The following is a 14,411-nucleotide window of genomic DNA, read 5'->3' on the forward strand; positions in this document are numbered from 1 at the left end:
TTTTGTACATTGTTTTCTAGCTGTTATAGTTCCTCTAGTCCTTTCTTCTCTTGTTCTCTTTGTAGTTTTATGACTTTCTTTAGTGGCATGATTAAATTCATATGCCATTGTTTGTATATCTACTATAGGATTTGTGTATCTACTATGGTTACTATAAAATAACATATTCATAGCAGTCTATTTTAACTTGATAACTTTAGTTTGCTTAGTCCCAGAATTTACTTATATTTTACAATATTCAAGAGACTTTAAAAAGGCCCAAAGGCCCAAAGATGTCTGGGTTTAATATAAGATCACACTGAAGTAATGTTGTTTGTTCCTCCATTGCTAAAGAGTCATTACTAAATCTTGGTTAATTATATTCCCTGATAATTCTTCTAGTTGGGTAATGGTAATTTCCTCTGACTCCTAGCATCTTTTATAAGTGGCTTTTAGGCCATAAACAACAACAACAAAAAATATTAGAACTAATCATGAAACATTTGCAGTTTCTACTTAACACTCTTTCTACATTATTCCTTGAAAGCATTTCTCTGATTATCAGTCTCAATAGCTGAGACCATGATGAGTCTCCTAATACCATACACCATTCTTTTAGAACAAACTCCAGCAAATACCCTTTAGATGAAAAGCCCCTGTTAGCAGTCCAAATGAATGTATACTCCAAATGAATGTATAAGCTCCTTTTAGGAAAATCCACTGAGTTGCAGGAAAGCAGAGTAAGCAAAGATGGCATCACCTACCTATGTTCCATGAGAGCCCCTCCATAGGCCCCTAGATGAGTGTCAAACCTGAAGCCTGTCCCTCAATGCTCCAGGACAAGCAAATAGGCCTCTTTCACAGAAAGATAGGCATGTTTCAGTGCTGTCAGTCTTAGAGGAACCAGGAATAGAGGCCCCCTGGTCACCAAAGTCAGGCGAGAAAGGGCCATTTCCTAGGTGTCAGTGACAAAAATCAGGCCATCAGACATGAAAATTAGGGCATCAGGCACCTATATGAACTCTCCTCAGAAAGATGTTAGCATTCTGGGGTATGATAGAGGGAGAGCTCCAAGACAGATCCCAAAAATAGTATCCTCCTTCCATGGTCTCTGAAAAAATTTAGTCAGCCCTCAGGTGTGTGGTTAAATAGAACTTTCACCTCAGGCTTCAGCTGTGATAATAAGGTAATAGATCTCTTTCACACAAAGACTGAGCCTGTGGATAAGTGTCTCTTGCTGTGCCCTGAGGATGATAACTATTTAAGATCTCTTTCTCATTGGTTACAATCTTGAACCACTAGACTGACTTTTTACAGGATGAGTTGCCAACACCTAAACTATAAGGTCTTCTAGTGAGGAAGCTTTTCCCAATTCTCTTTATATTGCAAACACTATACTTGGAATATAAGAGAAGCCCATCAAGTCAACCATTTAAAGGTGACTAAAGGGTTTTAAGACACAGCAAAGCAATTTAAAACTTAAAAGAATTTTAGAACATGTAAGGGACAATGGTAATCATCAAGTCAATATCCTCTGTCCCAACTAAGTTTTGTTTCCTTTACCATTTTATGCATCACCTATCAGAACTATTAACATTTGTTAAAACTATTAAAAATGTGGCCCCTCCTCGTGGCACAAGGGGTAAAGTCTCAGCACCTTGATGCTACTGCCAGCCACTGCAGCATGAATTCAATCCCTGGCCAGGGAGCTACCCACATGGCACAGCAGACATCTCCTGTCTTGTTCCCTGCTCCCCTCAGAAGTGTATTTCAGGCTACCCTCCTTTCTGCTCCCCACTCTGTCTCTGGCGAATCCTCCCACCCTCCCCCCACACATCTCTGGCCTACACCCCAGCTCCTATGTGCATAATTAAATAAAATAAATCTTTAAAAATAAACAAATAAATAAATAAAACTATTTAAAATGCCTCTGATATAAAGACATGCTAAGAAAGATAAACTTCACCACAACCCCATCAGATTGTTAGGAATTTAAAATATGTATAATCACTGCATTGTATTTCATATGGCACATACATTTTAATTTTACCATGAATGAGATTTTTTTACTGTCTATAAAAAATTTCATTTTGCAGATGTTATCATTTCAATTGGGGTCAAACTATAGTATAGAGAAATAGCAACTTTCTTGCAGTCAATCAAGAATTTTATTTGAGGGATATAAATTACTTTTCACTCTTTATTAAACCTATAGGATATACAGCATTGCTGAAACTATAAAAACATCTCTGCCTCAGAGAGATTCAAAGCTATTATATGCCTGCCAGAAAGGCTGGCAAATGAATGCAGGACATTGTAAGGAACAAATACATGACAATAAAATCCAATGTTTATTGAACATTTACTATGTGCTGGTATTACATCATCTCATTTGATCCTATAAGAACTGTGGGAGATAGTACTATTAAGATATCCATTTTATAGCCAAAGAAAGTGAGTTGCAGAGAAGCCAATTCACGAAATTGTCCAAGAGCACATAGACAGTAAGTGACAGAAAAAAAAAACCTTATCCTGTAAGTCTGCCTCCAGAGTGTGAGCTCACACACACTATCACATAAACATGCCTGGAACACAGAAGTGGGGGAAACTATGTTTGAAGGGGGTGATCAATCACACCGGTGATGATCAGATGAGTCCTAGAAGAATGGCTCAGAGTTAGGATTCAGAGAAAAAAATCAGAAGAAATCCATGGCTGGGAGAACCAAATAATGAAGCTTTAGAAGCAAGAACCCAAAATAAATATTTATAATGACATGAAATAGCCACTCTGGTGAAATAGAGAAGTGTGAGAAAATGATGATAAAGTTGAAGGCAAACTACCAAGGGCAATGCGTGGGAGGCTGAAAAAGACAAATTCTTGTGGGCACTGCATAGCTCTGAAGACCAGCACACAGAGCAAGGTGGGGCAGCTTGCAGAATACAGAGTTGGGCAGAGAGAATGAGATGTGAAGACACAATACCACAGTGACAAGTGAGGTAGAGGACAGAGGGAGAAGTAGGAATGGAGGGTCTACAAAGGAAAGAAATAATGAGAAATATAACAAGGGAATTGTAAATAGTTTTTTTTTTTTTTAAAGATTTATTTATTTATTTATACAAGCTCTGGGTACAGTCAGAAGCGCGGGAGGGTGAGAGAATTCACCAGAGCCAGAGCCGGGAGCAGAGCAGGCAGAAGGACCGAAGTACACTGCTGAGGGGAGCAGCGGGCGGCAGGAGAGGTCTGCGCGCCATGCAGGACCCTCCTCCGGTGGCCGGGGAGCAGCCGGGGATCGAACCGGAGCTGCAGAGGCCGCGGGCAGCTTCGCAACCCGGCGCTCAACCACTGCGCCACCGGGGGGGCCCTGTAAATAGTTTTTGAGACTGACTTGAAGAGAGAAAAGAGGAAGAAGGAGAGAGAAGAAAAGAGCAAGTTTCACTCTGAAGTTTCCAACTTGAGTGAATGGGTAATGCCTGCTGCTCTGCACCTGCTGGGTTACACGTACCCACACATCCCTTCTCCTCGCACTCACCCTGCTGCCCCACCTCTTTACTAGGAGCCATGTGGATCATCCTATGTCAGTGCTCTCATCACTACTTTTTCAAATCTTAAACCATTTTGTTTTAGCTCATTACTCTGGGAAAGAAACATTCTTTCCCTTTCTAAGTTAAAGAAGGGGGAGGAAGTCTATAATGATAGGGTAGACCTTTGGGCCTCCCTGGTGGCGCAAGGGGTTGAGACACAACCTATGAAGCTGTTCACAGCCTCTGCAGCATGAGTTTGACACCCAGTCTGCCAGGGAGCTACCCACATGGGGCAGCAGACCTCTCCTGTCTTGCCCGCTGCTCCCCTCAGCAGTGAATTTCAGTCAGTCTGCCTGTTCTATTCCCCACTCTGTCTCTGGGAAATCCTCTCACTACCCGCAACTCTGGCCTGTACCCCACTTCTTGTATGTAAAAATAAATAAATCTTTAAAAAAAAGGATAGGGTTGGGCCTCCCTGGTGGTGCAGAGGTTGAGTGCTGGGCTGCAAAGCTGCCCACAGCCTCTGCAATGCCGGTTCAATCCCCGGCCGCAGGCAAGGGTCCCACATGGCACGCAGAACTCTCCTACTGTGCCCACTGCTCCCCTCAGCAGTGTACTTCATCAGTCTGCCTGTTCTGCTCCCCGCTCTGGCTCTGGTGAATTCTCTCACCCTCCCACGTTTCTGACTGTACCCAGTGCTTGTATAAATAAATAAATAAATCTTTAAAAAAAAAAAAAAGGATAGGGTAGACCTTTATGTGTTGGTAGCCTGTAAAGAAGAAACAGAGAGACAAGGATCCAAGATCCCAAGTGACAAGGAATGTTGGAAGAATAGAATCCAGAGGGTACTCAGGGAGGAGGAGATGCTTGCCAGGTGAACAGGGGAGCTCATAAACACAGAGAGACATCTTGTGCAGTGGGATAAAGGGAGAGAGAAGCCTAGTGAACTTGGATAGGGAGCCAGAGGGAGTGAAGACCCACAGGTGGAGATACGTTTGATCATTTGAAATTGACAAGTTTGGGCCTTTTCAGAAAAGTGGATGCCCATCCCAGACATTTTGTTCCTCTCACTGAGCCATAACCAATGATTTGTCATTTCTTCAAACTGTCCAGCTTTCCCTTGTCTTGGGTCTTTTTTGTCTTTGCAGTGTTTTCTGATTGAAATGGCTTCTCTCAGATCTTTGAGTCGCTGACTCTCCTTCTCCTTAGATCTCTCTTTAATTGTGGCCTGCTCAGAATCCTTCCCTGGCCACTCAGTCTAATAATGGTGACCCCACCTCTTACCACTCACTACCCCATTATTCTCTCTTAGTCCCATCATACCGCTTGTTATTTTTAAACATCTTAATTAGTTGTCTACATATTTGCTATTAGTCTCCTTCAACCATAATGTAAATCCCACAGGCTCAGGGAGCTGATATTAGGTCCTATGCACCAGATCCTCCAACACTTAGAACAGATTTTATAAGAGAGGAAGCACTCTATGAATATTTACTGCATTCATGAATAAGCAAATGAGTGATGTGCTATTGAGCAAATGGATATAAGCAGAAATTGGAAATTCAGAGTAATAATTATATTACTGATGTTCAAATACTTAGTCATTAATTGAGAACGATTTTCCATATACACACATAGCAGGAATTATGTTTAATGAAAAATGGAGTATTCAATCTGCATAAACTCTAGTCACTGCCTTCCAGAAGCTAAGTCTGTTGGGAAAACATGAACAGATCATTAGAATGTATTGTGGTAAGGTCTACAATAGCAAGGATAATGCAGTGGAATTAAAATGAGGGCTATCATAAAGGTTTCTAACTCAAGCAAAGTAAAGCAGGAAAACAATTCTACTAAAGTGCTGAGGATACATATGCCCCTCAGAGTATGGCATGGAACCGTAGAGGGTTAAAGAGAATCCCAAAGTGGAGAAGATGCAAAATACATACAACTCCCCCAAGAAGTGTATCACTGAAAGTAAGGAATCAATGACTAAGATGTAAATTCAGCAGGAAACAGGATGAAGCAAATGATTTTGAGCATGTGCCCGGTTGAGGGAAAAGGAGAGTTGAAGAGAAGATCTAAAATAACCAAAAATAAAAGAAATCCTTAAAAGGGCTAAATTTCAAAAGAGGTGGGGGAAAGGGAGCGGTATCTTGCAAATACTAAATCTGAAAGTATAGAGAGAGGAGGTTAGCAAGCATGAGGTCAACCAATTCTATTTTCTACATGAGATATAAGACAGACCATCTGCCAATACTAACTGGTGAGGACAGGCTAAGGGAGTAGGAGGGAGAAAAACCTCATGGGTTGATAATTGGTCGGCAATACTGCTGCCCTGTACTGCATATGCCTCTCTGCTTTGGGAAGTGAGAAACATGAGCTGATTTTTCTTTTGAAATCTATGCAGAGGCCTCCCTGCTGGTGCAAGGGGTTAAGCCCCAGCACTATGAAGCTATCCACAGCCACTGCAGCACAAGTTCAATCCCCAGTCCTGCCAGGGAGGTGACACACATGGCGAGGCAGATCTCTTCTGTCTCGCCCACTGCTCCCCTCGGCAGTGTTTTTCAGTAGCTCTGCCTAGTCTGCTCCCCACTCTGTCTCTGGTGAATCCTCTCACCCCGCCCCAGCATCTCTTGCCTACACCCCAGCTATTGTATGCATAAATAAATAAATATTTAAAAAAAGAGAAATCTATGCAGAAACTAGTTGAGACACAGTGTTCACATGGGGCTACAATACCAGGTTACAGAAGTACATATGACCCATGGAGTAGTGATTCTGCATTAACAAAACAATTTTAAAAACCCCAGATAATTAATTAATTAGCTCAATGATTACTCTATCCCTGTAGGTGCATGTGCAGAAGGACCATTTTTGTGTGCATGTATGTCTTTGAGGCATCTGAAGACACAAGAGATTTTGTCTCAGTGGGAATGTTGTGGTAGATTACATTTGCTGTAAATAAATGACATTTTTAGAAAGCAATGAGTTCCACTGAATTTATCCTGAAGAGAAAATAAATGCAAAGCTAAATAAGAAACTCCCCAAATCAGACTAAAAATTCTTAATAAACCTAAAACGTAGCATTGCTTCATTCTAGCTTTCTGAGGGCATTAGAAGCAAATAGCATCAACTTCATACAAAATATTAGGCTGGAAGAAAATTAAAGCTGTGCTTCCCATGTCAAGACAAAGGCATTCCACTCAGCATTTATACCGAAAGAAGCCACTTCCCAATGAGGTCCTATAATGAAAATTATTCCCCCATTAATAGGCTGAGCTATATTAATTTGCCCAAAGTGGGAAATCAAGCAAAGCTATCTTCCTCTCAGAACAATCAATGGCCAGGTGAAAGAATAGGTAATTGGACCCAGTCTACTAGCAGGGCATTTTTGCCTGATTAAATGACCTCTCCTGTGAAGACTCAAAATGATAGAGACCATTCCCTAGAGTGGGCTAACCAACCTGTTCCTAAGGATTCCATGTCTTTTCTTCTTCACCGAGTGTCTGGCTGTGGGGGTCAAGACAGCAGCAGCACTGACATGATAATTACAGCGTTTGCTAACTGTGTGATCCCAGGCAAGATACTCTCTTTAAACTCAAATCAGTAATTAAATTAGAGACTATGCAGGAAGCTCCTAGTCATATAGATACACACTTCACATACATTCACAGTCAGTGCTCAATAATTGTTAGTCTTTATTGTCACTATTATGATTATAATTGCTGTGGTTATAATGGTTTTGGAGATGATGCCAGGAAAGGTCTGAGGACAGAGAAGTAATTATAAGTGATTTATAGGGGATGATAGTGCCTGGGAACCTCAAACTATACCACAGGGTAACTGTATGGGTCTCAGTGGGACAGTATAGACAACAGACTGGAGATGAGCAGGAGTGTCTAAAATACAGTGAACCTGGTCTAATCAATCAGATTCAATCTTTGTTTTCAGAAGCCTTGTCCATTGTAGAGCTATAGGATCGTATATTTAGAAGGAAACTAGGATATTAAGACCACCCACTCATTTGATACTACCGTCTTCCCTATAATCTCATCAAGGTGGTTGCCCAGACTTTGCTTGGATGCCTTGAGTTGACAGAAAACACATTACTTTGAAGGCAACTTCGGAGAGCTCTCTTTGTAAAGTCTCCTTGTAGTAAATATCCAGCTTCACATTTGCCTTAGTTCTTCTTCTGGAAGATATGTGAACCACATTTAATCCATTTACACAAGACAGTCCTTTACGTATGAAAAAACTCTCACACCCTGGGCTCAGGCATCTTTTCTCCCTCATGTCCCTGGGTCTGTGAGTCAAGTATTTGAAGTCTGATACTTGAGCCCCTTTATTTTTTTTCACAGCCCAGCTCTAAACATGTTCTAATAAATCAATTAGTCAGCTAACCTTTTAAAAATCTGTCATCCAGAACTGCTCTCAGTATCACATTAGTACATAATTATCTTGGTGAGGACAAAAACATTTTACTGAGCATTTTCTATGTATTTAAACATTTTAATAAGGATTTTACATTTATCATCTCAGATAAAACTCACAGAAACCCTGCAAAATAGGTAAATTTATTCTCCACATTTATTAAATATGTGAGACAAAGAAAGGATTACGTAACTTGCCCAGCATCATATAGCTAACAGGAGTAGACCAAGGCCTTGCAGCCAAGAACTCTAGATCTAATGCCTGCCCTCTCAGTCAATAAATTACATTATAAAACTCTCACCTCCTTTGTTTATGTATCGTAACTCTATTAATGTAGCCTCAGATTCTATAGGCACATATTTTCTATCATTCCAGTATCCTGCAATCCGCAAAGTTGATGAAAATTTTCTCTTACAGTCCCTCATGTCTCTAATATAAATGAATACCAATATGGACAGTGCATTGTGAGATGCACTGAATGATCCATGTAGATCAAAATAGATCCATTCATAGGAATCCAGTGATATATTTAAATAGTCATGCCTTACTTACTATCTCTAGAGATCCAGGGGCAGTCCAGTTTGAAGAATATTTGATACAGGGCCTTAAAATGTCATTGGGACCTAGTTTTTCCCCACTTCCTGAATCTGCTATTCTCTATTCTGGCTTCATTTTTGGGCTCTGTTGGCAGCAAGATGGTGGCCAGAAACTCAGAGTTTAAAATACCCCAAGTTGGGCCTCCCCAGTGGCTCAGTGGTTGAGCGCTGGGTTGCGAAGCTGCCCGCAGCCAGCGCAGCGCCATCCCATCCAGCCGGGTGGCGAGGTTCCACATGGCACGCAGACCTCTCCTGCCACCCGCTACTCTCCTCAGCAGTGTACCTCGTCAGTCTGCCTGTTCTGTTCCCCACTCTGGCTCTGGTGAATTCTCTCACCCTCCTGCACTTCTGACTATACCCAGTGCTTGTATAAATAAATAAATAAATCTTTAAAAAAAGAAGGATTTAAATAAAAAATAAATATAATAAAATAAAATACCCCAAGTTCTAGCCCAGAGGGTGGAGAGCTTCCTGTCACAACAGATAAACAAAAGTCCCAAGCCTCTATGTCACTGACCTCTATGTCACTATGATATTTGGGACAGGCACCCACATATAAACAAAACTACCAGCCAGCAGCCAGGAATGAAATCTTTGACTTAGAGCTAACACAATCACCAATGGAGCCATGAGTGAAATCAGTGCCACAAGATTACTGGATGTAGACTGAGGGTGAATAAAAATCAAGAAACATTTAAAAGGGGAGGAGAAATGGATGCAAGATCTCCCCCCAAAGTTATCCATTATCTACTACTCTAGCAATAGCCCTTCCAAAGCTGTCAGTGGCAAACCATCCTCCAATATTTTTATTCTGACATTAACTGGGAATCCTCTTTGCCTCTTTGTTGTGACAATGCAATACTGACTTAAATGTCCTTAAATCTTCAGTCTTCCTGATACTTGTCTTAGGTGTGTACCACCTTCTTACACCCATCCTGGGCTAAATTCTCACACCTTGCCTCCACCCTGTGAAATAAATTTCATGTTCAGCACATCCCCAGTAGCTCAGGGTTTTGTTTATTCTAACTTTGTGACAAGTGTCATTTTCTATCCTATCCAGTTCAGTTCCCTGAAACCCAGAGTAATCTATTCTCTGGAAAGTAATTTCTCCTCTTGACAAAATGTTATTCTTAAACTGAGTCACAAGACATTACTATGGACCAATAGGCAACTCCTGAGACATAGTTTCTCTTATGTCTTTTCTTCTTCTGCCGCATTCTACCACTTTCCAGCTTCTGATTCAGGTTCCACTTCTTTCTACCTTATGGGAATCCGTCCCCTCTTGGTCTCTTTTTATATTGGTGCTTTTCTGTGAAGGAATTCTTCCATTCAAGTCCTTACAGTCCTTCCAGCATCTCTTTGCAAGAGCAGGGAAATAAATTCTTCCTTGCTATCCAAAAATTGGTATATAATAACTTGTTATTTCTACATTAGAAGTTCTCCAAGGTAGTGCATTTGGCTTTGGCAGTGAATGATCATTATCCTCATTTGACAGATTAAGACATGGATGTCAAGGAGATTGTAAGGGGGCCTCCCTGGTGGCGCAAGGCGTTAAGATACAACCAATGAAGCGATCCACAGCCTCTGCAGCACAAGTTCGATCCCGGCTGGACAGGGAGCAACCCACCTGGCGCAGCAGACCTCTCCTGTCTCTCCCGCTGCTCCCCTCAGCAGTGTATTTCAGTCAATCACATGTTCTGTTCCCTACTCTGTGTCTGGTGAATTCTCTCACCCCCCCCCATACCTCTGGCCTGTACCCCACTCTTGTATGCATAAATAAATAAATATTTTTTTAAAAAAGAAATTGTATGGTTCTCTAGCTAGCGCCTGAACTGTATCTGGAGCCAGGTCCCAATTCAGTTGCTCTGTTTGTTAAGCTACATTGAAATACCCTAACTTCTGCAGTTTCTTAATCACAGGAACAGCAAAGAGCAATAAGTGGTTCCTTGGTCAGATCTGATCAGTTAATAACATAAATAAGAACACTAGCATTTACACAGAGTTATGCAGTTCATAAAGCATCTCCATTTTTTAAATTCTATTTCTTCCTACCAAACAAAAAATTGCTTGAAATATGTACTCTATGATGAAGAAAAAGGCAGTCAGGAGCAGTCAGGTGGCTTTCTAAATGTCTTACAACTTAGTCTAGGCACAACTCAAACCTTGGACTTCTGGCTCTAAAGCCACCAAATTCTAAGTCCTTTCCCATTTTCCACGCTGACTTGAAAAGTCTCACTTGATCTTTGCTCAATGGAGAACTACCTGCACAGTATTCTTGGGGCTAGGAGAAAGAGAATGGTGAGATCCAATTTCACGCCCTAAATTTACTTTATTATGGACAGAATCATTTCCACCACCTGAGAAACCAGTAAGGATACCAAAACAAGAGCCAGGAAAGCAAAGAAATAGGAAAAAATGAGAATAAGAAAAAAAAATAATTTAAAAGCACAGTGATTAAAGATGCAAGAAGATAATGCAAAAGAAAAACCGGAAGTTAAATTGAGAGCATAAGAGACAGCAGCAAGGACAGTGAAGCAGGGTAAAATAAAATGAGTATATTAAAAAAAAAAAAAGGCAACAACAAACACATTATCCCAGAGCCCGCAGGTGCCAGCAATTTGAATAAACGTATAGCAATTAACAGAATTAACACAGCCTTAAATAGCTTGGCTCACCAGATGTGGACTCCTATCAGGGTTCTATAAAATGTAAAGTTATTACAGATTAAACCATTAATCATCTGTTCAGAGACTATCTCTGGCTGCAAAATCCCATTCGGTTTTAAATGGCTAATAATCACAAAGGGATGCGGAATGGAATGTGCACAATAATGTTCTGCCCAATCCTTTTTCCTTTAAATATGTGTTCCCCTCTCCAATATCCAGCTCTTCCTTCCTCCCCATTCGAGATGCCATGAGAAAAAAGGTAAGACAGACCAATCTGTACCAGGGGGTCTCAACAGCACCTGAGCTTTTCCACGGACAAATGGAGAGATCCAGAAAGAGAATCAACACACCAGGAAAAAAGGAACAGACAGAAGTGATGGGCCTGTGATGTGGAAAGATCCAAATCAAACCACACACGGCAGGACTCCGTGGTGGCCTTGCGCAAGCCCCCTGAACCTGGCGCTGAAGACACTACCCGAGCAACTCAGTCACAACCTAGATTTCCTCCAGCATCTGTGCTTCACCTGCCGATAATTGCTCAGCACTCAGCAGTGTCAAAGACAGAAAGGAGCAAAGTTCGTCTGACAGGGAGGGTTATCAGAAAATGAAATGCGAACTGGAAAGAAAATCTTTTCTGTAGAAATGTCAAGATTCAGAGGGATACTCTGCCAACCCAATGCTAAACCGGAGCCACACCCATCCCAATCCTGCTCCTCATATATCTGGGTAAAAATATATATTGTGGAGAAGTAGGGGATGGACCTCGAGTCCTCAAGGAACTTTAATTCTGTTGCGCAAGATAACCAATATGACCACGTCATTCTACTACTTAAGTTCCTACAATGGTTCCAATAGAATAAAATCTAAGGGTACAGCATGAAATGAAGCTCTGTCATCTAGCCCCTACTGAACTTTGTGGTTACATTTTGAAAACTCATACTCTTATATTTTGTGTCTTGAAATTAGCAAACCATTAGCTCTGCACCCAGGCACCTTGATGGGTCCTGTCTCCATGCCTGGGCACACCCAGTTCCATTGCCCCGAAGGACCAATCCCCCCAATGTCCTGTTTACTTCTATTCATCTTCAAGCTCCCCCTTGGGTGTTGCCTCCTCCATGGGGTTTTCCTAACTCCCAGGATATGTGAAGTTCTGCTCCCCAGAAGTCCTATTGAACCTGTTAGTGCTTTTTTGTGCACTAACTGCCTTTCATTGAAATTATATTTGTGTGTCTGTCTCTTCCACTAAACGTGAGGGTCTATAAGGCAGGAACCATGTCTGATTCATTCTTATAGCTTAGCTTTGTCGTTGTCTTCTGTGGCATGGATCTGTTGAGCTAAGTTTGACCAGATTTTAGAGTTCAATAAGTCAGTTCATTCATTATTTATTCAGTTATTTATTTGAAACATGCTTATTGAGTGATTTTTTTTTTTTATTCCAGGAATTCTTCTCAGTGCTGGAGAAACACCTGTGAAGTGACAAGTGACGAGGGCCTTTGTCCTCAGGGAGTTCATATGTTAATAGAGTGAGACTGACAGTTTTCAAACAACAAATGAATGAAGGCAACAAACAAGATAATGACTGAGGGTGGGTGGGGATGGGTTCTTCCTACTGGAGATGAGAGGAGTGTAGTTGGACAAACCTCAGAATAAAGTTTATTTCCCCTGCTGGCAGTAATTTGCTAATGTGGAAAGTACAGAGATAAGCACTTGGTAGTGCATAGTCACTTAAGCTTTTATGTATATTCAGAAACTGTTTTACAAGATGCAGTGCATATCCATAGTAATTATTATTATAGATAATCACCATATTTCCATATGGTTTCACTTTTATGTATATTATTTCATTTGTTCTTAAGATGAACACAACAAAGGCCTTATTAGATTCATGTATGAGTAAGGACTCGAATAAGAACAGTGGTGTATTCCAGGCTGTACAGCCAATGAGAAAGCTGGTGTTCTCATCCAGGTTTTCTGATTTTAAAACTGGCATTTTTGTTTTCATTATATAGGATACCCCCTCCACACCTTTTCAATCCCTTTCTTTCTAGAGGAAGTTCCAACCCTTTTCTTTTAGCCTTGCTAAGCCTGTTAATATAATAAATATTTACAACAGTCAAGTCATGAGAGCAATCTAAGTGCCCAATAACAGATGAGTGGATAAACAGGATGTGATATATACACACAGTGGACTACAGCTCGGCTATAAAGGGAGACAAAATTATGTCATGTGTGACAAGAGGGATGGAAGTGGAGGAGATTACGGTAAGTGAAATAAGACAGAAAGAAAAGACAAACACTGGATGAGTTCACTAATATATGGAATAGAGAGAAATAAAACAGAGGAACAGACAAAACTAAATCAAATCAAATCCTATAAATATGACTGCAGAATTGAGAGAGGATGGGGTTTGGAACAAAGTGGGGTAGAGGACCCATGGGTGCTTTGGTAGCGGGGGAGCTGTGGTAACATACATTCCATTAAATCATATACAATACTGTGAACGATATTTAATAAAAATGTACTTTAAAAAATAAAGATCTCTAGGGGCCTCCCTGGTGGTGCAGGTGGTTGAGTGCCGCACTAGGAAGCTGTCTGCAGCCTCTGCAGTGTGGGTTTGATCCTGGCCAGCGGGGTTGAAACCCACATGTTGCGGCAGATCTCTCTTGTCTCACCAGCTGCTCCCCTCAGCAGTGTATTTCGGTCTATCTGCCTGTTCTTCTCCCTGCTCTGTCTCTGGTGAATCCTCTCAGCCTTCCACACATCTGGTCTGTACTCAGGTTCTTGTATAAAAAAAATAATAAATTAAAAAAATAAAGTATGTCTAAAAAAATAAAGATCTCTAAACCTTTCTTTTAATTCCATAAATAGCTAGAAAGTCCTGAAAGATTCAATGATCACCATCTCAAGATGTTTTCAGTGCTCCCTAGAAAGTCACATGGTTAACAGTACCTAAGCGCATTTATCTAAAAGCTGTTTATTAATTTACAAACATCTGATTTCATTCAGCAAACATTACAGAAAGCCCACTGGTACCAAGAACTATTCTAAGACCTGAGCACACAAGAAGAACCCAAATAAGATAGACACATGAAAACAAGAGGAACACAATGTTGACTCTGAGGACACAAGTCTTGTATTGATAACTGAGGTGCATAGAGAACCAGTAGTTTGAAAACAACCGGTCACTCTTGGTTGTGGCTTCTACAGTAGTATCAA

General features: G+C 40.9%; 1 protein-coding gene and 1 long non-coding RNA gene across 3 annotated transcripts in view; one reads left to right on the forward strand and one right to left on the reverse strand.

Moving 5' to 3' along the window:
- Positions 1-12,775, forward strand: part of LOC119239319 (uncharacterized) — a 40,377-nt gene extending 27,602 nt beyond the window's left edge. For both annotated transcript variants that reach the window (XR_005123807.2, XR_008550459.1), the window contains exon 5: positions 12,634-12,775. This is a non-coding gene — a long non-coding RNA (uncharacterized LOC119239319). The remainder of the gene's footprint in view (positions 1-12,633) is intronic.
- Positions 1-14,411, reverse strand: part of NRXN3 (neurexin 3) — a 1,487,041-nt gene that overhangs the window by 1,089,232 nt on the left and 383,398 nt on the right. The gene's annotated exons all lie outside the window — the stretch shown is intronic.

The sequence above is a fragment of the Talpa occidentalis genome, unplaced genomic scaffold, assembly GCF_014898055.3.
Source record: "Talpa occidentalis isolate TD23 unplaced genomic scaffold, MPIMG_talOcc4v2.1 talOcc4.11, whole genome shotgun sequence".
NCBI classification, from domain to species: domain Eukaryota; kingdom Metazoa; phylum Chordata; class Mammalia; order Eulipotyphla; family Talpidae; genus Talpa; species Talpa occidentalis.